Consider the following 25706-nt stretch of genomic DNA (forward strand, 5'->3'; position numbering starts at 1 on the left):
CTATCACCCTAGCCTGTTTCTGTGCTCAGATCCAACTACCTCCCGGGGATGCAGTAATAATAGTATGTCATTTGGTGACCTTTTATGAACGGTTCATGCATGGTGGACCAAGATTTAAAAAACCATTTGGCTAATGTTTAAAGGACAAGAAGACACGAATGATGGCACTGGGAACGTTCTGTTCAGTATTCCCAAACTGCCATCCTTTTTCTTGTGGCACATTCACATTCACTAATATGCCCTCCAGTGACCACTGAACAGATCTGTGCTCTGCGCAGGTACAGGGACAGGTGTTGGGGCGTCCTTGCCCTCAAGTTGCCCACAGAGTAAAGGAAGAGCGTGACAGGGACACCATCGCCAGTTACCAGACAAGTCCTTTCACATGGGGTACGAGGGCGAGGGGCCAGAGGCACTGCTCAGACCAGGGCTCTGGATGCAGTGAAATCTAAGGTGGGGTTTTAACTAGATCATTTATGCACGTGTTTTTCATTCAGTCATTTATTAAATGAATCTTTAAATCAATCATCTTGCAATTGCTCTTTAATTAGCCATCTGATCAGTTACTCAGTCTCTAGCACCAAGAGAAGTTTTGCTCTGAGTATGAAAACCTTGGAACCCCAGAGTTTGACACAGGAGAAGATGTAGACCAGATCAGTAAGGAAAGAGGAAAACAGCTTCCCAGCTTGCTGTCTCATTTTCAGGGGGTTGGGTTGTCAGGCCAGCCTCATTCAAATGGAAAGGGAGATTGGGAGCCCCATTTAAAATGCTCACTGTCTGCAGATATTTTTCAGATCCTTTTGCCTGGCATTGTGAGTACACAGTGCTCTTCCTGAATAAATTACAGAGCAATTGCAGCCGGGGGAGGAGTGTTCCCTCCACCTCACTGAGCTCCACAGTGGCTCAGAAGCTGTCCAGCCATGGCATGGGAGTGGGGCTCAGAGAGAAGGTCCACCCTCACCCCCATCATCACCAGCCATTGCCTGGACCCGGGAGTTAGCAGAAGGTCTTGGTCCCAATACGTCAGCCTCAACACCCTTTGGTTGCTGACACAGGAAGGGATGTAAACTGGCACAGAATCCAGTCTGAGCTTCTGTGCCTTCAGTAATTTCAGTTTTCTGCTGCTGGCTTTAGAGCCAAGCTCTGCTTCCAGCATCTCTCAACATTGCTGAGAGGCTGGATGGACAAATGGACAATGGCCAGAACGTGCACAAAAAATAAAACTCTGGCCCAAAGCCTGTAGCAACTTTCCCAGGAAACCCCTTCCTTCCATATAATAACCAGCCCATGAAGCCAGCCGGCTGTAAGGCAGACTTGTAGGAAATCAGACTGCTGTCTCCAGTGACAATCCAGGGAGCTAAACATCACTTCTGCAACAATCATCCCAAAATGAGTACGCCTTGATTAATAACTGACAGCTTCCTTAGTTTCTGTTCCTGCTTCCAACTTAGGACCAACCAGAGAAAGCCAAACACACGCCCCTAACCAATCACATGGGAGGCACTAGTCAGCCACCTCCAGCTTCCCCAGGCCAACAGCCCCAATCAGAGCACACCGAGAACCTTCACATCAGGAAGCTTCCCCACTCCTCTGCATGTCTCTGAGTCTCTGCCAAAACACAAGTGATGGAGCCTGACTCCCTTGCTACTGGGGGCTCTGAATAATAACAGTGTTTGCTTTTCTCATTTGGTGGGTCTTCCTTTATCTCCACACTGCCATTCAGATCCTTAGGCTGCAATTCATAGCCTCAAGCTTTTGTCTCCAGGTTTTGTCTTCTTACTTCTTTTCGGGGAATGCCATTGACAATGAAAAATAAAAAGCTAAATTTGTTTGAAAGGGGTGAGGTAGGGCAAGATTATTGGTTCTGGATAATTTTTTTTTTTAGAAATTTGCAAAGACAAAACTAGTATTTTCATCTTTGACAAAAGTTATTATGGTGAGGCATGGTAGCAAGGATAGCTACAGAGAGAGAGAGAGGAATAGGTATACATATCTTTTTCCTCTATTTGGTGTAAAGGATTAGGTGGGGGGAGGAATATCACATTGAGGGAAAAGGCTTTTATCCCATTAGATAATAAGTGAGTAGGAAAGTAGAAAGAAAAGGAAAACCAGTAAATGACAACTCTAACCATAGCAATAATATTTCTTGCTGAAAACTGGCCACACACCAGCTGATTTATATGTGTATTTACAATCTACACACACACATACACACTCACACACAGATTCTATTTTAGTGTCCAGAAATACATCCTTTATTTTCTTCTTCCTTACCCACAGGCAATCCCAAGATCCTTTAGAATTGTATCTAAAGTAGTACCTACAATGAAACGTGAATATTACCAATCGCCTTTTCAATACTTGAAATATTCTAGATATTGGAATATGGCAAAGGAAGTAAAGACTGACAGCAATGATCTAAATCAACACTCTACTTGTGTTCTCTTTATAAACTAGTAGCTGTATTCATAGGGCGCTAGCACTCAAATTCTAGAGAGCCAGGAGGAACCGTGTGAGCAGCTACCTGTAATACTGAGCTTCTCAGAGGGCCATAGGGGCTTCCTTACGGAGCTCCCACCGAGCTTACTCCCCATCCAACCCCACCACCTCCACCCTCTTGCACTCTCTTCCATCTGTGATGTACATCTTAAACATTATTGCTTTTTAAATGCCTTGAAAGCCAGAAAATTAAGAATCCCGTGGTTACGTACTAGGGCAAGGAAGTATCCATCTCCCTCTGAGGTGAAATAAGCAGGTGACATCTTTAATTTAGAAGTTCCGTCAATGTTGGAGTGGACCCAGTGGCAGTTTCCAAAGTTCCTCCTCAAATGTCTCATTTGTCCCTGTACTGGTTGATCCCATCTCCCTCACGGATGCTGGCAGCTCCAGGAGCAGGTCTGAACGCTCAGCACCCACATGTCCCCCCAGGTGCTTGTCGTTTCCTGAATGACCATCTCCTGTACCTGCCGCATGTCAGTCACTCCGAGAGCGGAGGTTTCACACAAAGCCTTCCTGGGGGCCATCCAGCCCCGAAACCCGCTTTCTACCTCGTCTTTAAAAACACGACCTTGCTTTCTTTCAAATCTGGATCAAAGCACACCTCACAAAGGTGCCCAAACGAGTCCCAGGGGCCCTTATTAAAGGGGTCCCTTCAGCACTCAGCGGCACTGCGTGTGATTCTCCACGTGCGTACAGTTCTTACCTGGACTCTGGCCCACGGACTGTGAGCGCCGCTCTCAGCTCCCACAGGGCGTCATCAGTTCCGCTTCTTCAGAAGCCCTGTTTCTCATTCCTCTGTCCTCTTCACCTCCCTGTGCAAAGTGGACAGGAAGGAGTGTGGGGACAGAGCCAGGAGAGCAGTTTCCAGGCTCTTGGCCTCACGTGGAAAGGTGCTAGCTCAGGTAGTAAATGGCCATCAACTGTGATTGGATGGCCATCAGCTGTGGCTAGTTGGCCGTCAGCTGTAACCAGTGAGCCACTGGCCACTAATATAACTGCGGTGGCTACGCTAGCAGCAAGTGGGGGCTAGCAAGAAGATGGGGGCTGAGCCAGCAATGGGGGATTGCAGCAAGCATGGCAGATTTCAGCAAGTGAGGTGGGTTGGCAGAGAGAAATGGACAGCAGGTTGTGGATCGTGTGGCTCCTGCTTCCTGAGTCTCCAACCCAGCGAGACTATAGTGGTATGACTCCCCTACCTATGGCTCCGTGGGTGTTCCTTTTTGGCCTCACCATGTCCTGCGTCCTTATGTGGAGAGCGGGAGCTGAGACCCCACACGACACCCTGCATGACAAGGAGTTTTGAGAGTCCATCTCTCAACACAACAACTTGATTACATCCTTTGTTTGCAGCAAATGAGGGAGGCAGAAAGCAACTGCCAGCTGCCCGGCGTCAGGGCCTGCAAAGCCACGTCCCTCAGTGGGGGACACTCTCCCTCATCAGCGGGGCAGGCGCGACTGAGCGGCCCACACGGAAGACAAGCTCCCCCGCCGTCGCTGAGCCTCCCAGTGCAGCTAACTCAGTGTGACTGGCGGAAATACCGGTCTTCTGCGGCGTTATCCCCGTCCCCCAACCAGTCTTTCAGAGGAGAACCCACTGTTTCCCACTCAGCCACCTGGTCTTGTTCTCCTTGATAGTGTTAGAGGTGGAGACACGGGCTTGGAGAAAATGAGAGAGGCTGACCTGGTCTGCATAAGAAAAGGTCCTGGATACATGCAAATATTGAATTAGTATGTTGTTTTGTGCACCTGAAACTAATATCATGTCATATGGCAATTGTAGTCAATAAAAAACACATTCCTGGAGCAAATCACCATCATCATTACCATCATCATCAACTGGAAGGGTCTGCGAGAGGCTTGGCCAAGTACAAAGTAAGAGGGAGGAAACAGTGAAGTGACTTGGGAATGTGTGGGAGGCAGAGACAGCCGAGCTGGGGCAGTCCTTATGGCAAGTGACACTCTGGGAGAAAAGAGCGTCTAACACAGATGTTCTGCTAGTCTCTCCGTGTCTTCTAAGATATAAACACCCACCTCACCCTCCTGCGCCCTACAGAAAAGACCTACATTGTTTTTCATCGCTTTTCTGCTGTTGCATTTCCTGTCTTCTGGATGCTGTGTCATGCTGATGTTCCTTCTAGGCGAGCAAAGAGGCCTGATTTTTTGTTTGTTCAATGGACCACCAAACAGGGTTGGGTCTAAGTACACAACCATCCCTCCGTTTAAATCGCAACCTTGAACTGGGTCGACAGAGTAATTCATCCCAGTTGCCAAGCTACCGGACTAGTGGTGTTAGGGGCGTGGGGAGCCACAAGCACAATCTGTGATGACCCTTGGAGCCCCCCTCAAAGTTGAACACAGTAAAGGAAACTACTCTTGGCTCAGAATTACAGTTTTGGGGAGAAAGTGCTATGAGTGTCTTCATACACCACATAGGAACCCAATATTTGCACGGACCTGTCACTCTCTGGCACAATCTAAGAAAATTCCGCACAAGTTTATAGGCTGGAAATTAGTATTTGGCCCCAATTCTGGGGAGGCACAATTCCATAGAATTTGGACAGTTCGTAGGAAGGGAAAGGTGCGGGGCTCCATTCGGGACCGTGGCCCAGGCTGCCCAACTGGTCACAGAGTCCACAGTTTCAGAACCGCTGTGGAGGGCTGGACGTGGCTGCATCCCATCCCTGCAGAAGCTGTCTGCGGCTGGGAGCTCCTTAAAAAGGTCGAACGTCTCCAAAGGCCATATGAATTCTAGACACTGGTAAAACTAATTTAGATGGAGATGGCAACGCTTGTGTTCTGAAAACATACCAAATAACAACATTGGCACCAACTTGGCAGTGTAGACCTGGGCAGAGGGCCATATGTCTGACTCAGCCTGCTGAGGGCAGAGTCTTGACCAATGAGGACCTTGTGGGTGGTAATAAGTGTTTCCCAGTCTCAATCAGTGCCTTCCCCCCACACCCCGAGCCATTGGGTTTGGATCATACATGGTGCCTCTGATTGGCTTCCAGGTGATGGAGGTGCTAACGAATCCCGGAGCCCTAAGTCTAGACCTAGAACTCGAGAACTCCGGGAGTTTGCCTAGTGAGAGCCCAGCACCACCGAGGACTTGGGACAATGGCGACATCCTTGCATCCGGCATGGTTTTGGTGACGAGAAACATCTGGTGGCAGGTTGTGCCCATGAGGAAAGAACTCTGTGAGGACCCCAAATTTCTCCTCTAGCAGAACTCTTGGACACTGGGACCAGGGAATGACACCCACGGCACCCCTGGAACCTTCCACGGTGTGTTTTTCCCAGGACGGCTACTCAGGATTAGTATACAAACTTATGTTAATTTATATTTGATATACGTGACACTCATTTGGGTGTCTTGGATGGGGGTGGAATGCACTATATTTCCTGTTATTGAAATTTAGGATTAAAAAAAAGTTCAGCAGCTTTCCACTTCAGTAGTGGGGTTTCTGGAAACATGTTAATGATTTTAAAGGGATAGTTTTACCAAGGTTTTCTCACAGGAGGAATTCAGTACCCCTAACTTGCTGATGCCAAAGCACGTGAGCTTGTTCAGAGACCTGCTCTCCACTCGGCGGCTCTCTACCTCTTCCCCAGCCACGGGTTGACAAGTGGATTTCCTGGAAGTCTTGTTGCGTGATGTGCAAACACTCTCTTCACCTCTCATGAAGCAACCCTAGGTAAAAATTTGTTTTCAGTGCTGTGCTGAAATCTGAGCAACTTCTGGTGCTACAACACAAGGGACCAGCCTCAAAGCCAGAGCCAGAGTCCAGAGTTCTGCTGCTTCCACGTGGGTTATGACATCTAAAAGTATCAAATCCATGCGTTCCAATGTAAAGACGTAACAAACTTCCTGTTTGTCACAGAGGTCTTTATGGAGACCCCATTCAGATTCAGGTGTCACAGCTGCCAAAATACATCGGTCAATTTTTAATTTTTTAATGTTTAGCATTAGAAGTCTTGTCAAGACGAGGGCTGTAAATGAGGTCCTGTTGGCAGAGGTGAGACCTGGAGAGGACATATGTCTCCCCGCTTGGCCCAAGCCCCTTTAGGAACTAGTTCGTGAGCCTTGTGGAGAGAGGGGAGCAGGCAGTCAAGGAGTCTTCTTGCTGGGGGCTCGGTGGGACCAGGGACAAAGGCAGGACAGTTCATGCAGGGGCAGCGAGTGTGGCCCTGCGACGGTTTGCTGTGGAGGCCTCAGGGGACCACTCAGACTTACAAGATAGTGTTGATGGATTAAATGAATAATGGAACCGGTTCCTCTGCTTGTGTAAAGATGGCACCGTGATCTATTAGGACATTCATGTGGCATTTTTGTTGTTGCTATTGTTATTGGGTTTTGTGGTTATTGTTGTCTGTTGTTGGGTTGTTGTTTTTTAGCAGTGATGACAGATGCTCGGTGGAAGGCTCATAATCTCTTATTACCACAAATTGGAATGTGACTCAAGTTAGACTCAGGTGACCGGGGTTAGAGGCTGTAACTGAGGATTAGAGAAAATAGAACTGGTCATATGAGGATAAAAATCTGTTACCTAGACCCTGATAATAATTTGTACTATTTTATTCCTTCATCTAAGACTTTTAGTGAGGTTTTACTTGTGCCAAGCTGGTAGGCCATACAGATGAACAATTCACCTTTGAGGGACAGTGACTTGACCACAAATAATTTCAACACATTATTAAAAGCACTAGAGCACAGTTGCATTTGAGAACAGAGGGGTGAAGAAAATGCTTTGCTTGGGGATATGGGAAGGTTGCACAGAGAAGGTGACAGTTTCGGTGCATTTTGAAGGACAGGTGGGAAATTCCCTGAAGAGGGACACGGTACTGCTACCCACCGACTGTGCCCCTGCCCCTTCTTCACAGAGGTATTCTGCCCTTGGAAGCAGGCAGTGAAGACGTGACTTTAAGACAGAAGAGACAGTGTGTCAGTCAAGAAGCTGCCTGCCCAGTGTTTTAGGAATATACTGGAAGCATTGACAAGGTTCTCACTCAAGAATTGACTGATTGTGTCTCTTGGATGAAAAACAATTAAGAATGAAATAGCGTGCACTAAGTCCCCAAATCAGATGGAACAGAAATACCTGCAGCAGAACTTTAGAGAAAGAATCTCATGGGCTTCACTCTACAGCGTACGATTTTTTGTCCCTTTGTAACTAGTCATTTTCCCCTGTGTTTTCTCTAGGATCCTTTGCCTTTCATTATGTTATTTTGAAGAGCAAAATTTTCCTTGATATTTCTATTTGCATCAATGGGAAAACAGTACGATTTTTGTATAGATGTGCACTTTCTAAGTGCTGTTGTCTAACCTCTTCTTGCACCATTTTGTATGTCTCTATGTTTACATCTCTATGGTGACAAGGCAGATGTCAATCTATCTTCTTCTGCTCTAAGAACAGGAAGTGAGGGGAAACGACAACAACAAAAACCCAAAACAAAACAAAAAAACAAAGCGAAAACCAAAAACTGAGTTTCATCTCTGGAAAGGGACTTTATGAAAAGAATCTCCACCCTTTTTCGGCTGTAAGGTTCAGTCATTTCAGGACTGATCTTTAAAGAAGGATCTTCTATAGGCAGAGGAGAAAAGGAAGTTAGGTATTAATTTATTAACAAGGGTTACATATAGCCACAGACACATAAAGAGATCACATATAAGGCAGAAATTAGTCACTTTCTTGGGAATGAACTCAAATAAGTACACGACTGTCAGTTAGCACACTCCAGCCAGACTCCCCGCTAAGGGGACATAAGATCCTGCTTAAGTCCCCACAGCAGAGAAAATGATAACATTCAAAGTTTTGACCTAAGCTAGAAGACCAGGAAGTTCAGAAACATGGTCCTAGAAACAAAATGTTTGTCTTGGATATCTGGGAAGGAGACACTGCAGTGATTACAAAAAAACCCATGGTGGGGGTACTCAGGGAATATAGTCTTCATGCCTAACAGAGCACAAGAAAATGACTTCCGCTGGCTTACTCATTTCATTGGAAATGCCATTACAATCAGTAAAAAATGACGTCAGCAGCATGTTTTCAGTGAGAAGGATTGTGCCTGTGTCTTCAGAAACGGTTAAAAAAGAAATAAAATTAAGTGTTCATGGACTTCATGAAAAGTGTAATCATATCTATAAGGACTAGGAAACAAATCTCTCTTCATAGACTATTTTTTGGGGAAGTTTTAGGTTTTCAGAATAATTGCATGGAAAGTATGGGGAGTTCCCACATGCTGCTTCTGCCCTCCTCCAAGTTTCCCATATTATTAATATCAAGCATTAGTGTGGGACATTTGTTACAACAGATGAACCAATAGTGGTACATTATTCTTAACTAAAGTCCATAGATACATTAGGGCACACTCTTGGTGATGTACATTCTATGGGTCTGACAAACATATAATGACATGTATGTAGCATTACAGTGTCATACAGAGTAGTTTCACTGCCCTAGAAATTCTCTGTGCTCCCCCATTCATCCCTACCTCCTCCCACTTCTGAGCTTCGAGCATCCACTGATCTTCTTACTGTCTGCCTAATTTTGCCTCTTCCAGAAAGTCATATACCATGTTTCCTCGAAAATAAGACCTAGCCGGGCAAATCAGCTCTAATGCATCTTCTGGGGCAAAAATTATTATAAAACCTAGTCTTATTTTACTATAAGACCGGGTATAATATAATATAATATAATATAATATAATATAATATAATATAATATAATACTGGGTCTTATATAATATAAAACCGGGTCTTACATAATATAAGACCAGGTCTTATATTAATTTTTGTTCCAAAAGACGCATTAGAGCTGATTGTCCAGCTAGGTCTGATTTTCGGGGGAAACATGGTAGTGAGAATCCTACAATATGTAGCCTTTTCAGATTGGCTTGTTTCACTTAGTAATGTGCATTTAAGGTTCTTATATGTCTTTTTGTGAACTTGATAGGTCATTTCTTTTTATTGCTTAATAATATTCCATTGTATGTATGTGCCACGGTTTATTTATCCATTCAGGTACTGAAGGACATCTTGTTTACTTCCAACTTTTGGCAATTATTAATAAGTACACAGTTGTTATAAATGTTTGTGTGCATATTTTTGTGTGGATCTTAGTTTTCAACTCCGTTGGGTAAGTACTAAGGAGGACAATTGCTGGATTGTATATTAAGAGTATATTCAGTTTTGTAAGAAACTGCCTAACTCACCCAATGTGAAGGCTTTTAATAGACTTTCAAGAAGTTTTAAATTATTTATGTTTGTGATATATAGCTGATGTATTAGAGAATTATACACCTGAAACCTATATAACTTTACTAACCATTATCACCCCAATAAACTTCAATTTAAAAAAAGAAAGAAATATGATCCTCTCAACTAAAAAAAAAAAAAAGGTAAGTTTTTAATTTTAATGAAGTCCAACTTACCAATGATTTTTTTCATAGATTGTACTTTTGGTATTGTAGCTAAAAAGTCATTGCTAAACCCAAGCTCATTGAGATTTTCTTGTATGTTACCTTCTAGGAGTTCTATGGGTTTACATTTTACATTTAAGTCTGTAATTCACCTTGAGTTAGTTTTTGGGAGAGGTATAATGTCTGAGTCTAGATTCATATTTTTGCATGTACACAGCCAGTTGTTCCAGTCCCATTTTTAAAAAGACTGTGCTTTCTGCAGTTCCCACACTCCTGTGTCAAAGATCAGTTACTTTTGTTTGTGTGACTCTATTTAGGGACTTCTATTTTGTTCCTATGATGTATTTGTCTATTCTCTCACTGATATGCACTGTCTTGATTGACAGCATTATAGTAAGCCTTGAAATCTGGTAGTGTCAGTCCTTCAACTTCATTCATCTCCTTCAATATTGTATAGGCTATTCTGGATCTTTTGTTTTTCCATATAACTTTACAATGGGTTTCTCCACATCCACAAACTAATTTTCTGGGATTTTGATTGGGATTGTACTGAGTCTATAGGCCAAGTTGGGAAGAACTGATATCTTGATGTTACATCTTCCTGTCCATGTACATGGGATATCCCTCCATTTGATATCTTTCATCAAAATTTTATAGTTTTACTCATATAAATCTTACTCATATTTTGTTAGATTTATATCTAAGAATTTCATTTTTTGTTGCTAATATAAATGGTATTACATTTTTAATTTCATATTCCAATTGTTCATGTTTGGTATATAAGAAAGAAATTTACTCCTGTATATTAATCGTGTATCCTGACACCTGTCTGTAATCACTTACTGGTTCCAAGAATCTTTGTGTTGATTCTTTGGCATTTGTTACATGGACAGTCATGTCATCTGTGAACAAAGACAGTTTTATTTGTCTTTCCCAATCTATATGCCTTTTATTTTCTTTTCTTACCTTATTGCAGTAGCAAGGATTTCTAGTATGATGTTGAAAGGAACAGTGAGAGGAGATATCCTTGTCCTGTTCCTGACCTTAGAGGGAAAGCATCTAGTTTCATAATTAACTACTATATTAGCCAGAGGTTTCTCTGTAGGTGTTCTTTATCACCTTGAGAAAGCTTTCCTCTAAAAATAGTTTTCTGAGAGTTTTTAAACTAATGAATAGCTATTGTATTTTGTCAATGCTCTTTCTGCCTCTATTGATTTGATAACATGATTTTTCTTCTTTAGCTTGTTGCTGTGATTGGTAACACGAATTGCTTTTCAAATGTTAAACTAACCTTGCATTCCTAGAATAAATCCCACTTGATCATGGTATTAATGATTTTTATAAATTATTGGATTTGATTTACTAATATTTTGTGGAGAATTTGGAATCTCTTTGTTTATGAGATATATTTATCTGTAGTTTTTCTTTCTTGTAATGCCTTTCTCCAGTTTTGGCATTATGGTAATACTGGCCTCAGAATGAGTTAAAGTTAACCTCTGCTTCTGTTTTCTGGAATAGATTGTAGAAAACTGGTATAATTTCTTTCTTAAATGTTCAGTAGAATTCAACAGTGAATCCATCTGGATTTGGTGCTTTTTGTTTTAGAAGGTTATTAACTATTGATTCAATTTCTTTAATAGATATAGGCCTATTCAGATTACCTATTTATCTTTATATGAGTTTTGGTAGATTTTGCCTTTCAAGGAATTGGTCCATTTCATCTCAGTTATTAAATTTGTAGCATAGAGTTATTAATAATATTTCTTTATTATCCTTTTAATGTCCACAGGATCAATAGCTTTGGCCCATCTTTCCTTTAAGAGATTAGTAATTTGTCTTTATTTTTTTGTTTTGTTTTGTTTTGTTTTTCCTTAGATAAGACGTGGCTAGAAGTTTATACATTTTATTGATCTTTTCAAAGAAACATATTTTGGTTTTGTTGATTTTTCTCTACTGATTTCCCATTTTCAATCCAAGTTTCTCCAATCTGTCCTTAATTCTTTATTTCAACAAAATAGGTGAAAAGGAAGTTTATTTAATTTGATGAAACCACACCTACTACTTACCCTAATCTTCCAGAATCTACAGTCATTTTAAAACACACTAATTGATAATCTGGGGAATGGAGCAATCATAGCTGTCAAAAGTGAAAATATTCCTCCCAGTGAGCAGGAGTCACTTCAGCTCACCCTCAGGGGCTTCACACTCTCTCATTCTCCTCCTCTTCCACTGGGTGAAAATAATGACTGAGCACTCTTTGATATAAGATGGTGATGAAAGGATAAAGGTGTGATATACACACATACAATGGAATATTACTTAGCAATAAAAAAGAAAGAAATCTTGCCATTTCTGATAATATGCATGGACCTAGAAGGCAATATGCCAAGTGAATTGAGTCAGACAAAGAAAGACAAATACAGTATGATGTCACTTATGTATAGAATCTAACAAAACAAAGCAGAAACAAATCCATAGATATAGAAAACAACTTGATGGTTTTCAAAGGGGGTGGGGGAGTGGGGGGGGTGAAAAAAATGCTTATAAAAAATAAAAGATCTGGGAGGGAAAAAAAACAACCACAAGAGAGTTTCCAGTTTCAATGCTTGGAAACGTATCCCATATCCATAATTATATTTTCCTTTTAAGATAGAATGGACAGCAATACATCCTCAGCATTTATGTATGTTCCTTAACCGAACCTGGTGGACCAGATTAAACAGACCAGTTTGAGACAAAGACCACCCCATTTTTTTACATTCAATTATTATTTAAAAAATAAGATGGTGCTTAGACACTAAGTATTTCAGTGGCCTCTGTTTCATGTTTCTTGTTTTCCACACACAGGTGAAACTTAGCTGGCTGAGTCTTAATCATTCATAGTCCAAGACTGGGCCACGAGACTGGGAAGTGGAGTCGCTCTGCCAGAGTGCCCAGAGAGAACGCTTCCAGAATCACGGGGAAGGTCCCAGAATGAGGCACGGCTCTTCTGCTGAGCATCGGCCACGTCACTGTGAGAGCAGATGGAATACAACGCACATGTGTGCTGTGGGTGTTGGAGGAAGAGGTGAATCTCTCATAGAGCCCAGCAGTTCTCGCTACCAACGAGATACTGTGTCCTTAATTTCTCACTTAAATCAAAAAACAAAAACCTCAGAGAGCATCTTTGTGAGAGAGCTGCTCTCTGGTGGCACATGAATCCCCACGGGACGTGTGTCATCCAGGAAACGAGAATCCTAAGGAACTCTGCTGCAAACAATTTAGTGAAGCGGCCAGCAGTCCCTGTTCCCACCAGAAATGTTCGATGGTGGAGTTGGGGCCTGAGGAAGTAAGCACTGCTCCGTCTGAACCATGAATTGGGATGCAGTGAGCTTCCCCTTGGTAGGTCTGGTGACACCAGTGGCTGTGAGGCCAGGAAGATTGTGTGGACATTCCATTCCTTGCAGCATCTGCACCACCAGGGTGATCCGTTAGGACGGACGGGGCCTTGGATGGACCCTGAAGGGGGGTTGACGATCAGATTTACCAGACTGTGGTCCTTTTTGTCTTTAATGCCCAGGGCCCACTTACCAACCACTGCTCTGATTCTGAACTGCTGTGAAAGAAAATGACCAGGGCTCCTTCCGTAAACGTTTGGCCCACCGGCTCATGTTCCCTCCAGGTGGAGACGATGGTACTTTTATGGCTACAGAGCCCCGGTGCTCAGAGTAATAGTTGCTGTCCCACTTCATTGCACTGAAACATTCCAAAAAGACAGAAACCATTTCCGTTCATCTAACATTCCTTTTTTTCCCCTCAGAGCAAGAGGTTCATGAATAAAGATAAATTCTCTTTTCTCTCCATTCCCTCAGGAGCTGACAAGAGATCAGACGTCACTCACTACATGTTTGCCTCGGGAGGTCTCTCTGAGGGAGAGAAAGGTTTGTTTTCCCGTTATCTATAATTAGCACTTTCATAGATTAAAATTATCTTCTGATACCAGATATGCTGTGCATTTTTTTCCTTTAATTACGATTTTTTCCTTAACCATACATCATTTTTCCTATTTTACAAATGAAAAATTAAAGATACTTGGGGGAAAACGAATCTCAGACACATGACTGAGAAGAGTCTGAGACGTGTTCAGATCAGTAGAGGTCAAGTGCTCACGGAGGCATCCCGTGTTTGTTAGCTCATGTTGGTGGCTCTTGTCTCTAGTATCCAATTACTAAATTGAATCAAGTCAGAGCAAGATGGAAACGGCCAGTTAAAAGTTGGGAGAATTTGAATTGCAGACTGTTTCCAACAGAAGTTTTCTTCCTTATATCTACCATAGCAGCAGCTTATGACACATTCGGGTTGCTGAGTCTGTTTTAAAAGAAGGTGACGTTTGCCTGTTCTTGTTTTGAGGGCATGTGCATTGCTGACATTCTTTAAAGCATATTCTCAAGCTAAACTTCCCGCTCACAATGTCACCCACTTCCTCACAGTCACGTGGGCTAAGGCCAACCTCAGTTAGTCTGGCTGAGTTATCCTACAGTTCCAGGTCGGTGCATCTGAAAGAACGAAGCTTTAGGACAATTTGCAAAATTCGGTGGACTAGTAAATGTGTCTTAGCCCCAGTCGCAGGGCAATCATATCCCCACTTCTCCAGGTCTCTCCTGCTGCTCCTGTGACCACAGGGAGGTCTAGAAAGGACACCAGGTGTTATGCAGGGTGTCATGTGGGGTCTCTGGTCCCGCTCCCCACATAAGAACGCAGGACATGGTGAGGCCAAAAAGGAACACCCACGGAGCCATAGATAGGGGAGTCATACCACTGTAGTCTCGCTGGTGGCTGGGTTGGAGACACAAGAAGCAGAAGCCACACAATCTGCAACCCGCCGTCCACTTGTCTCTGCCAACCAACTTCACTTGCTAGCTGCAATCCGCTCTTGCTAGCTCAGCCACCACCTTCTTGCTAGCCCCCCATTTTCTGCTAGTGTAGTCACAGCAGTTATATTAGTGGCCAATGGCTCACTGGTTACAGCTGACGGCCAACTAGCCACAGCTGATGGCCATCCAATCACAGCTGATGGCCATTTACTACCCGAGCCAGCACCTTTCCACGTGAGGCTGAGAGCCTGGAAACTGCACTCCTGGCTCTGTCTCCACACCAGGTCTGCTCCCAGGAAATCAGTGCAGGGCCCTCTAAGCAAAAGGAGATGAAAGAGACTCGCTCACTGTAAGCTCACTGTGGCTGGCGTGCGTCTCCAGCGCATTGCGCACTGGAGGTGGCTCCACAGGCCTTCACAGCAAGGCTTTGCTTTGCCTCACGTGGAGCTGCTCCCGGTGAACCACTTCCCATCCCATCCGCTGCCGCCCTCACTGCTTGTCACCAGCTCTGTACGAATTATTTCCCTCTCATCACTTGAACTCTAGACTCTTCTTTATAAAGTTGACAAATAGTCTCTGAAATTTGTCCTCTTTTTTCTTCTCCCATTTCCTTAGTCATTTGGTAAGGTATGGTAAAATGGGGAAAATTATATTTTCTCCAAGTGTCTGCCCAGATGGCTGCAAGATTAAAGGAGAGAACAGAAGTGTGACGTGGCACCTGTGCAAAGATGCTTTGTTTGTGTTCTATTTCTCTCGCTGTGACACCTGGGAAATTACATTTCCCGTCCACTAGACCTGCCCAGTAGACTGTGCTTTGCTGAGAAAAACTGTTTCCAGGAAAAAAAGGCATTGATTTGTAGCTTTTGCTGATTTCCTAGTCCTCGAACCATGGCTGATTTCAAGCTAGCAAAGGGAAGTGCACTAGCTGGCAGGACTCCTGAAAACTTGTGACCATCAGCACTGAGGAGCGAATGAGCCAGCTCCAGCTCACCACGGGCATGGCCCTGATTTCAGGGTCATGAGCACCCAGCAGCTTTGCTGTCTGAATCTTGACCTGTTCCAGCTTCCTCATCCCAGACAGACTCTGCTGCCTCTCTGGACATACTGTCCCCTACCTGTGCTCTTGCTGTGTCTACTCTGGCCCGGACAGGGGGAAAGGAGGTCAGGGGGAGGTGACCTGCTCAGCTTCTGCTGGCTCACGGGACACATTATTAACTAATGAGAAATTTTGAAGTGAGATGTTAAACCATTGGTAGCTTGAAATAGGCCAGATTGGGAGTATTTACACCAGAGAAATTGGCAAATGCTACAAATCAGAGCTTTTTCCTATCCCAAATCAGAGTTATATTCCCCTGCCCTGTCCCCACAAGAGAGCCATTTGGACAGCTTTCCACAGGACGAAGGTCTTGTCTTTCATTCACTGGGGCTGTCAGGCTTTAACCTCTAAGAAGAATGGACTGAAGGCAAGTACAGCGCAAAGATAAGTCTACAAATGCTACACAGGACCACGAGCTCAGGGTCCCTCCTGGACTAACCTATGCTCCACTTTCACTCGCCTTCCTCTGACGGGGGAGGCTCACTCCTCTATTGCTGGAAAGGCTCCTTGTGTCTCCATGACTTGGATCCATATAAAGGAAGACGTCTTTCCTTTAGTTTAAGACTGGCCTCCTGAGTCCTCAATTTCTGGCACAACAGTGACCTCTTTCCAGAAGGAATGATGAAATCATCTTTTTCAAGAAAACTGAGCCTACGCTCAAAGGCTGTGGACTGTCCCTATTGTTCCAACAAAACAGCCATGCAATAACCAAACCTCCACACAGGCCCCCAGGCCAGAAATAGCCTGAGCAGCCCCACTCTGGGTGACACCCAGTCAGTACAATTCTTTTTGACTCTAAGGGTTTAAAAAAGCCTCGTTCTTGTCTTACCTGGTGTCACCAGATTACATAGAGCGATTCAAGGCTTTTTTACACCCCTGGCTGTTGTGGTTTTAGGACGCCACAGTGGATAACAATTATTAGCCAGAGTATGGGGCTTGGTGTCAAACTTCAGAGGCTCTGAGGAGCCCATGCACCATGGCGGACACAGGGCAAGAAGAGGGCGGGGTCCTGAACCAGCTTTCAGCATTCCTAGAAAGCCACCCATTCGAAGACATAGGAATGGCCGCGATGGCATTCTGTCCATCTGCCACGCCCTCTCTACATCCCTCAATGGGAACACAGACTCTCACTAGCAGGCCGGTAGCCTTTCACCTTGAACTCGTGCTGCCTACCTGGCAAAGCGACACGCAGCCAGGCTTGCCCTTTAGGGTGATTGCAGCTCCTCGGGAAAAAGAGGGAAAGCGAAGGAGAGACTATATTAGAGAGAGAAGTGTTTTCAAAGCTGAGAAAGTGACATTTTCTTTGATGCAAGTGAGAAAGGGAGACTTGAAAGGAGGAAGGACAAAGCCAGGAAGCGATTTGGGATCTGGTTACAGGAACATGGCTGTGATTTACCCCTCTACAGCCAGTGGGACCCCCACCTCGGCAGCAGCTGTCACCAGTGGTGGCCCTAAGGAGAGAGTATTGAAGAGGAATGTGGCAGAAAGGGCGATAGAAGTCTGAGAAGAACCGGGGAGGCATTTTAGTCTGCATTTTAATGATTTTTGTCTGAGCCTCCTCTGGCTTCTTATTGGTCCCAGAGCTGTGGGCCAGTTTAAATTTGCATGGCTAAAATAAATTCTCCAGAATCATAAATGCTAATGTTGGAAGAGCCCCGAGCACATTTCTCTAAAGCAGCCTAAATATTTTGCAAGTAGTATCTCTCTAACATGCCTTCAGACACAGAAGCAAGCTGGGGCAACTATTATTATTTTTCATTTTTCAATGTGGACACTCTGCCCTGTGAGTTTGATGCAGAGAGGTGGGAGAATTAGGAATCCTGACTCACCAACCATTCATTCTCAGTGTTTCCTCCATACCAGCCGCGGGCCTGGCCAAGCTCTGTGTGCTTGTGACCATGAAGCATGTCGGGAAGGAAGACAGAATGGATTTGCATTTCCCAAAGGTGGCAGCAGCCTTGGAAGCCATCCCAGGGCAGGTGGGTGTCAGCATGGGCGTCGTCCCACTGAACAAAGCTAATGGGGCTGGTGCTGGGGGAGCCGGAGCTGTGGACAGGGCATGAAGGCTGCTCCCCCACCTTCACTGGACAAAGCGCAAGCATGCTCTCCTAGGCCAGTTCACGGGAGGGTAGGAAGACACGCCTCTCAGTATCCTTGTTGGGAAAGCCGCCTGACAGCAACTCAGGAAAGGGTTTCATCTGCTCTCCTGATCCAGGAGCCTGTGTGGCATTCAGAAAAAGGCGAACTGGAGCAGCTGTACTTGGCCTCTCTGTGAGGACAGTGAGTCTTTGTGTACAGCTCACCTGTTTGGTAAGAAAGATCATCTCTGAATGTCTGTGGAGGCTCCATGAACCCCTGAAAGGTGCAAGAGGTCTCAGGTACCTAGGGATGATGTCACCAAAGAATGGGGATGAAGAAAACTGAAGGTAGCCGTCACCTACTGACTGCACCCTATGCTTGCCGGGCATCTTATGTTGATCATTCATTCATTCATTCATTTATTCACTGCACAAATATTCACTAAGGACCTGTCCTGTATGAGGCCTGGGCTATACGGGTAACAATGGGCAGAGCACCGCATGGCTCTGAGAACACTCAGGCTCAGAGAAGTTCGCGACTTAGCCGGGGACACCTAGTTAAGTAAATGGGAGAGTTGAAATGTGGACCAAAAACTGACCAACGTCAAAGTCCTTTCACTCTCTCTGAGAACATGCCTCCTACAGCTCTTTCCTTCACAGAGAAATGCAGCCACTGTGCCTGCTGATGGCGTCTACGGCACCTGGGAGGTGAGAGCTGTGCACTGAGAGGGGACGTCCCAGATCTCTGGACACCGTGACCTGTCCAAGCATTTAAATAGCTGTATGTACCAGCTGTATGTAGCTCTCTCCTACACATGAAAAAAGACATGATGAGCTGGAAACGCTTTCAGATTATCCTAATACCAACATCAAGAAGAGAAATTGCAGAAGCCCAAATGGAGGGGTCAATAAACAAGACTCAACAACTTTAGGGAGCAAACTGAAAGCAACAGTCCCTGCCCTGATCTTTGAGAAAGTGACCTGGAGGTCAGAGTTCCCTGTTGGCACCAGACTCGGTGATGTCTGCTGTGTCCTGTGAGAGGACGTGGGTGTAGGTGTGGGAGGTGGGGTAGGGGTGGGGTCAGGGCATAGGATCTGGGACCAGATAGCTTCTATTCACAACTCAAGACCGCGACCAGAGTGACCTTGAAACTAAACTCTCCGTGCTCCAGGTTCACCATTGTGAAATGAATGACAGTCACAGAACTGAGCTGGTGGCCTATGAACAAAGCCAGTTAATGCATTTCAAGCCCTGAAAGCCGTGTCTAGCACACAGGAAGCACTCTGTCAGCACTGCTCGTATGATTACCACTATGTGGGCTCTTCCACATGGCGACCTGATGTGAGCGCACGGACACCACCAGTCCTAGCGAGTCTAAGCTTTCTCTCCCACAGGTGACATCTTTTCCAAGGCTTCCACTCAATTACTAGAGTCACTGCACTTTGTAAAGAAAACTGTTTAACAAATCATATAACACTTCTATATACTTAGGACTCCCTAGGTTGTGGCTGGGCTCTCAGTCCCCAGTGTCCCCACTATGTTCACAGAAAAGCGGCACCCACGTTGGAGGTGAGTATTGGAGAACAGAAGCTGGCTAACATCGAAATGACAACGCTGATAATTAGGTAAAAAACACTCACTGTCCATCGTTTCTGAGAGGGGCTGAGCGTGTGCGAGGCGCCAGGGGAGGGATGGGCCATTGCTCTAGCATTTCAAAACTGTGGAGACAGGTCCCTTCATCTCCGTCGCCAATGTCCTTTCAGCTGCCCCAAACTGTCCCTCCCTGACACAATCTGAGGTCCGATTTCTCAAAACCACAACTGTTATTATTACTGATTTCTTTTTTTCTGAATTTTAATGGCTTCTTTTTGTTAAACCAGTCACATAGCCCAATGCCTTTGCCCAGTTACAAGAATCCGTTCCTTAAGAAAGTGCCAGTAAAAAACTGACCCCAACACACGCATTTGAGGAGGACTCAGGACACCAAACGCGGATGGTGTGGTGTTCGCTTCTCCAGAGGCCATGAACCGGTAGATGCACAGCGAGATACATGGGAGGGGAGACTGGGTATAGTTACCGCTCCCACGGCTACACAGGCCGAGAAGTCCCACCGTCTGCTGTCGGAAAGCTGGAGACCCAGGGAAGCCGGTGGAGAATTCAGTCCGATCCAAAGGCCTGAGAACCGGGGGAGCCAATGGCGTAAGGCCCAGTCTGCGTCCGATGGCCGGAGAACGAGGAGCCCTGATGTCCGAGGGCAGAAGATGGATGTCTGGGCTCAGCAAGAGAGAGAATTCACCCTCCTCGGCCTTCTTGCTCTATCTGGGGAATGACGCCCACCCACGCTCTTTATTCAGTCCACCCATCCCAGTGCTGACCTCGCCCACAAACACCCCCACAGACGCCCCAGAGGTCATGTTTGACCCGCGATGTGGGCATCCCTCAGCCCATTCAGGGTGGCACCATCACGGGGGTGGAGCCAGCACTGCTTAAACTCCATCCAAGGACATCGGACTGGGCCAGCCATCTGTGTAGAGGCAAACGGCTCGGGGAAGGGTTTATTTATTTTCAAACCTCTGCTAAGTAATAACAAGAGCTAGCAGCGCACAGTATATGGAGCTGGATGACTCACGAGGCAGCGCGGAGGGCCGAGGCCATCCCGAGTGCCACCTCACTGTGCAGAGCCCGTGCCCGCCTGGCTGGCATATTGCTTCCGCGCCACAGATTCTGCAGCACGTGACGTGTGGGGAAATACAAAACACACCCGCGGCACCTGCTGAGCGTCAGAGCAGCTCTAGCGAGCAGAGATTTCAGCTTCTCTGTTCACATGGGACGTGCACTCAGTCGTTGGCCATGCTGAAAATCACAGCACGAAACAAGGTGCAAAATCGCAGCTTCCTCCCACCTTGTCACACTTCCTTTCAAAGCACGCCACATAAGCATGTTATATTCTGCTCTGCTCTGCTCGGGATCAACTAGAAATTCAGAGAGAAGGGTATGAATCAGAAGGTTGCATTCCCATGAGTATATATTCGAATTATAACTTTAATTTTTTTTAAGTGAAATCGTTTTTTAACAATATACAAGAGGAAGGGTAAACTCCAAATTTGACAATTCTTTAATGTTAAATTGCAGAGTAGGATTTCACTACTATTGCCCCTAAAATTTGAAATAAATGACAACGTAAAACGTGCCCAAGCCCTCACTCTTAAGGAAAACAAAGCTCAGAATAGATGAACTGCCCCTGTTTCACTGTCTGAACACTTGTGTCGTGCTCGAGCAAAGCCACTAGAGGGGGCACAAGCTAACAGGCCCTGTCCCCAGAGCCCTGGCGCCCTGGAGGACACTCACAGTTACACTTAGGAGGACATACATCTATGGTGGTGTCTGTTCTGCAGAAATACTGAGCGAACTGTAACAAACTCAATCATCAGACTGGGGGCGCAGCGTTTCACCGTCAGAGCGTCAAACTCCCGGCACCCCAAGAGCAGACAGGAGGGTATGGAGCTTGATCCTGGTTAAAGAGCTCTAGCAAGAGTATCCAGAAGTGCAACCAGCCTGAAGAAGGCCTCCACTTGTTTGGGTAGGAGGGAGGGCCCCGTAGGAAGGAATCCCGGCAAGTCCCCGTGGAAGGAGGGGTGGTGTGTGTGTGTGTGTGTGTGTGTGTGTGTGTGTGTGCGTGTGTGTGAGACAGACTCTCGTCAGATTCTCTCCTACATCTTCTACCAGATCAGGAGCTGGGAGACATCTGAATCCTGAATCCTAATACCCAGAAAGAGTTTTCCAATGAGAACAGCAGCAGGAAAGCCTTTTTTATTTTATTTTAACTAGGTTCATGGGAAATACTGTCCTCACTCATTTGGTGAACTGTAAGTAATTTATTTCTCCCAAGAAGAAAATAGAATGTCCAAGTTACGTTATCACTTTCTCATCAGTTTTCCAGTGAGGAGGCGCCTTTCTTATTTAGGCTCTAATTAGACTGCAGAGTATTTTAGAATTCCCCAAAAGGATTTTGATGGCTTCGGAAAGGAGCCCAGAGTGGGATATTTAAGGGTTAGTATACATATCAGAAGGCATTTCTTTATTTAGTCATTACTTATTGCTTTCTCACTACACGTGGGTTGGAGACCCTGCCCTCCAGGAGCCGGTGGACGGTGTGTAGGAAGTGTTTAGCAATCGGTAGCCACTCAGTAAATGTTTATTAAATGAATGAATGAGTGAAAGTTAGGACACGAGAAAGTACCAGTGCTGAGGAATCAGGAAAGAGGGCACAGAACCCAGGTGGGGGGTGGCGCGGGGAGAGGAGGCGCTGGGGGATTGTGGAAGTTGAGGCCTGAGCTGATCCTGAAGGAAGCTGGAAGGCGGGGCTCAGGGCAGATGGTGAGGCAGTGGGTGGGGCATTCCAGGCAAAGGGCGGAGCGTGGCCACAGGTGCTGACATGAGGGAATAGGCACACGTGAGAAACTGCGGGCAACTTAGTGTGACCGGGACACAAAGCCAAGCAAGAGATTACAAAGGCCTTAAGAACAGAAATCAATCTATAGGTAATTTTGAAATTTAATGAGCATTAATAATAATAACAGCTAACAATCAGGCCTAGTACTAAATGCTTTCTGCATGTTAACACATTTAGTCCTCACAATATAAGGTAGATATCATTTCTTCTTATCCCCATTTTACAAGAAACTAAGGTGCAGAGAATTTAAGAAACATGCACCAATCACGTGGATCTCATGTATTATTAGTTGGTACTGAAAGATATTTCAAGAAACCCAACAACTTGGAAGGACTGTATAATGATGAGCCGTTCCTATAGTCTTTCATTAGCTACCCCTTGGAAAGACTTTCAAAGATGAAATAAATGGACCACTGGTTTAACCAAGGCTGTCTTCATTGGAATTTAATTGGAGAAAAATTATGCAAGTCGTTCCAAACAAAAAAGACCTCCATGTCTTAGGTTAAACCATTTTCTGGAATTTGAGTCTTAAATGGGAGAGGTATACATGTGACTTAATTTACTCAAGTAGGAACCAATTCAGAGGTAATATTACTAAAAAATCTAAAAAATTGAAAGAGCAGAGTTGGGAAATATAATATTTAGACTTTTTAATTCTTGGGGAAAGTATATGCATTAATATAATATAAAGTTAGACTCCCAGCTCATATAATTTAAAAAATTAATTTCAAAATAAGTCAATATTTGACTGTTAAAAATGAAAATATGAGAAAAAAGTAAATATAAATATACAACCTTAGAGTAAAGAAAGCATAAAGGTAAAGATTAATAAAATTAATGAAAAGTAAATTCTCTAGGTGAAAAAAAGATCATTTTTTCAAAGAGTACCTACACATGGCCAAGAGGCACATGAAAAAGTGCTCAGCATCACTCATCACCAGGGAAATGCAAGGCAAAACCACAATGAGCTATCACCTCACACCTACTAGAATGACTAATAAAAAAAAGTCAAGAGATAACAAGTGTTGGTGAGGATGTGGAGAAAAGGGAACCCTTGTGCACTGTTGGTGGGATTCTAAATTGGTGCAGCCTCTATGGAAAACAGTATGGAGGTTCCTCAAAAAATTAAAAACAAACCTACCTTATGACTCAGCAATTCCACTTCTGGGTATAGATCAAAAGGAAATAAAATCACTGTCTCAAGGAAATAACTGTACCTCAATGTTCATTGTAGCATTATTCACAATAGCCAAGATACAGAAACAACCTAAATGTCTGTTGACAGATGAGTGGGCAAAGAAAATGTAGTATATATATACAGTGTAATGTTACCCAGTCTTAAAAAAAAAAAAAAGGAAATCCTGCCATTTGTGACAACATGGATAAACCTGAAGGACATTATACTGAGTGAAATAAGCCAGACATAGAGGACAAATACTGCGTGATCTTCCTTGTACGTAATATATGTGATATTCATATATATATTATGTGCTATTCATATATATAGCTCATAAAGAGTAGCATGGTGGTTACATGCTACTACATGAGGAGAGGGCGAATGGGGAGTTACTGGTAATTGGGGACAGAGTTTCAGTTTTTCAAGATGAAAAGAGTTCTGGAGATGGATGGTGGTGATGTTTGCACAACAATACGAATGTACTTAATGCCACTGACCTGCACACTTAAAAATAATTAAGATAGTAAATTTTATATTGTATATATTTTACCACAAGAAGAAAAAATTGGCCAAACTTTAAATGTATGTAAACAACCAAGAAATAACATTTGCAACCTATTTGACATTTTAAAAAATAATAAAGAAATGCATCCAGATGCAAAAAATGGGGCTAAAACAAGAATAGAGCATTTGTTAACAAAAAAGAGTAATATAAAGAATTAATGCCCTGAAAAAATGTTTGAAATCACTAAGTACAAAAGAAGCTCCAGTTAAAATATGATACCCAATGAAATAGTCACTTAAATTGGTTTTAAATTTTTGAAGGAAAATTTGGAATAGTTAAAATATTTACACTAAAATATGGAAGGATGCAAACTCTGCTGTCCATATGGGTTAATCTGGGCAGAGGGTAAGGGAAGGTGAATGTTGATGAAAGGGAGAAGCCAAACAAAAAGGACAAAAGATGGACCTAAAATTTGTATCCGTGTACATATGTGTGTGTATGTACATATATATGTATATATATACATGCATGTGTGTGTAAATGTGAGAGAATAGGGAAGGAGGATTGGAACAATTGTCTAAAAACTTGGAAAGAATAAAGTTTAATTTCTATCTCATATCAAAGACATTTTCTTAAAGTCCATCCATAGTTTTTTAACCTAGTAATTCCATTTCTGAGGAAATAATCTGAAATGTGAACAAATGCTTATTTGCAAGGATATTTTTTTCAGTGTTACATATCCTAATAAAAAACTAGAAATAAAATAAACATACAACACGATGGCTTACAGTTAAATAAAGTATTGTACCTCTAGATAATAGATTACCATGCAGCCATTGAAAAATCCTCATTTAAAAAGTATTCAAATCCATGGGGAAATGCTTACATGATTGTTTAAAATAGATTCTAAAGTCTACATTATTTAGCAGTATTCCACTTATATAAAACTCTACATTATCTAGCATTATCTCAGTTTTATATAAAAAAAATATCCATACGTTTAAATATAAGAAAGAAGAGGGAAGAAGTCCAACAAGATCTTCATAGCCGTTGTAAGTAAGGGACCAATTCAAAATTCTTTCTAAGTTTCTTATACATAATATTCTTTTTCATAAAACTACAGAGGCTGTGTGCTCTATTTCTAAGTTTCAAAGAGAACTGAAGATTAATTATGAAAAAAGAAAAGGAAAATAAATGCAGCGAGTTCCTTTAGTCTGCAAAGAAAATCTCCCTTCACAGAGATTGTTCAGGTCACAAGTTTCTTTGTGTCCAGGAGCCTTGGGACTAATTTACGTCTAGGATTTCCCACGGCTGAGAAGCTTCCTTTGCTTCTTCCAGAGTTAAACAATCCCAACTAAAGTTTCACCGATTGAAATTGCCTTGGAATTTCTTATTAAGTGCTGATTTCTCACCTCACTTTTGCCTTTGACTTTACTGCATTTCGAGCCAAGGTCTTGAGTCAGCGCTCATATTGCCATATCACTTGCACGCATCGTTCGCGATTTCTCAATAAAGTGGCTTTACCATTTTTTAGTTTTATTTTTATGTGGTGCTCTTTGGAAGTCCCAGAACACTTTGTACAGGAGCAATTAAAAACTAAAGGCTCACATTGCCCGTTGGGTATTAAA

Source organism: Rhinolophus ferrumequinum, chromosome 27 (assembly GCF_004115265.2).
Source record: "Rhinolophus ferrumequinum isolate MPI-CBG mRhiFer1 chromosome 27, mRhiFer1_v1.p, whole genome shotgun sequence".
NCBI lineage: Eukaryota > Metazoa > Chordata > Mammalia > Chiroptera > Rhinolophidae > Rhinolophus > Rhinolophus ferrumequinum.